Below are 2,500 nucleotides of genomic sequence, written 5' to 3'. Positions count from 1 at the left end.
GCACACTGTGGGTGAGATGAAGAAATGATGATATCAGAGCAGAAGACCACATACCTCCAACTGCAGACAGGGTCAAAGAGGACAGATTACAGTGGTTCACTCACATGTGTAGGAAAGCAAAACACTCTTTTGTGAAGATGGTTTGGGACGGATAAGAAGAAGAAGAAGAGCAAATGAGGGCATTCAGTAAAGAGATGAATAAATTGTGTAAGAGAAGACCTGTGAAAGTCAAGCATGACTGTCAGATAAGATGGGAGAGTGGCACTGAATCAGGAAAGATGGTGACAGTTGAAGTGGCACCCCAACTTCATGTAGAAAATGAATGACGATGAAGATTATTAAGTTTCTCTGCTGCAAAAGACCTCCATCTTATAGATGTGGATTTATTTGGTCTCAAATCATATGTCAAATGACCACAAGTATGTAATTTAACAACTGAACACTTCTGATCTGTACCTAATCTTACAAAAACATTAATCTTCTAGTGACAAAACCACATTCTGAAGATGATCACTAAAGAGATGCTTGGGAGGTTTGCATGGTGGCTCACAAGACCTTCATTGCAATCCAAAAAAAAAATGCAAGAACAGAAAACAGTGAAATGGAAAAAAAAAATATTTTTGCAAGAGCAAGACATGTTTTACCCCAGTGCTCTAAGTATACTAATCAACTTTGGGTATCCTCAGGCTAAGGGGATACTTCCTTACCCTCAACATTTATTGATTTCACAATCTCTATTGTAAAACATGTAAAGAGTGTTGTGCGCTAAACTGAAAATATGACTGCAATAAAAATGTCACCAATGAAATGTTAGGCTCTAAGGTAGCATTCATATGTTCTAATCATTGTGCAAAACATATTTTATTTTAGTATCTGTTTGAAATACATGACTGCAGTTCAGAAACATACAGCCTCCTGAGTAGGAACAACTTTACCCTTTCCCACCCTGCAAAACTAACAGATAGTTGCCAAATGTGATGCATGTTGAAGAATATCTCTCAACTAATTATCAATGACAATCTTGCAACGCTGCCTCTGATGTGAAAAGAAACACTTGCACATTAGAAAACTTTACATGCACTGTGTGTATATATGGCTCTGCAACCTGCATAAGTAGTGACAAGGGCTAGGGCTTGGGTGTTCAGATGCAGCAGGAACATGGCATAACTGCAAACACCTTCTCTGCTTTTGCCTCCCGAACTGAACTACATTGCAAGACTGTCCGGCTAGTGACCAATGTTTAATCTGAAATACAAAAACGTACAATAGACTAAGGCGCTGTCTGGTTCAATTCTCAGCTAGAGTGTCTTCTGCGTGGAGACATGCGTGAATGGGCGTACCTTCGTTGAAGGTTGTGCATCAGGGCTGGTAACTCGGCATGTAAAAATCAACTACCAATCATTAGTGGTCCGGAGTTCCACTGTGGCGACCCCTAACCGGGAAAAGACGCAAACAAACAAGCGAGACTTAAATATTTATGTCAATTTTAAGTTTTAGTTGTTCAGATTAAAAGTGGGTCACTAGTTGGATGGTCTTATTTTCTTGGTTTCAAAGTGTATTTTGTATTCTTTTATGTGTTACTAGGTACTTGTGGTCTGTTCTTCAATACCACACTTTGATCCTTGCATAGATATGGAGCTGCCAGGCGAAATAACCTTGCTCTTACAGCAACTTTCTAAGTCATTTTTTTGTGTCAGTCACATATTTGTCAATTTTAGTTTTTGTTGTTTGGATTAAATATCGATCACTAGTTGGACCGTCTTGGTTTTGTTTTTAAAGTGTATATCATATTATTTTAAGTGTTACTAGACTTTGTTCTATCCCTTTTCATTGTATTGTCATAAAACCATTGTTAATTTACTTTATGAATGAATTTAAACATCATAAAGAATACAAACTTTATTTTGACTTTAGAACTGCTCATAACTCAACGATAAAAAAGTGCCTTCTCCTCTCTGTTAAAGAAAGTGATTAATAGAATATGGCTCTGAACATATGCAGATTTCTTGCTTAAGACTGGATTGCTTCCTATTTTGTATAGGGGCAACATTATGCTCTACACAGCTTCCATGTAGTTTTACATTTCCATCATGTATTTTCCAGTAATTTTCTATTATGTAAATATATTAATGGAAAATGAATGGATTCATAGCCCTGGGGAATCTACAGCCTATTTAAATCCATTTAAGGTCAGAACAGTGTCTTTATAAGGCTACATGGTTCTTGTGACTTTCAAAAAAGATAAAAAAACAATTATCCTTAATGGGTTCCTTAGAAACCGAATAATAGACCCCTTACAAAAAACCCATATAAAACTACTATATTGACAGAAATAAACCTTCTTATGCACAATATATTGGAAAGCTAGCAGCTAGCAGTTATTTATAGATTAAAGCTCACTAAAATCAATTGTTAATGCATGGCTAGGATATTGGGGTTAGCAGAAATCCTCTCTGTTCAGAATGCCCTATCTAATGCTAGTTCTTGTTTTGAAATATCT

This window comes from Protopterus annectens, chromosome 5.part0 (assembly GCF_019279795.1).
Source record: "Protopterus annectens isolate FY-2018-M chromosome 5.part0, PAN1.0, whole genome shotgun sequence".
Lineage (NCBI taxonomy): Eukaryota > Metazoa > Chordata > Ceratodontiformes > Protopteridae > Protopterus > Protopterus annectens.
The sequence above is the reverse complement of the archived record's forward strand: the minus strand, read 5'-3'. Positions refer to the sequence as shown.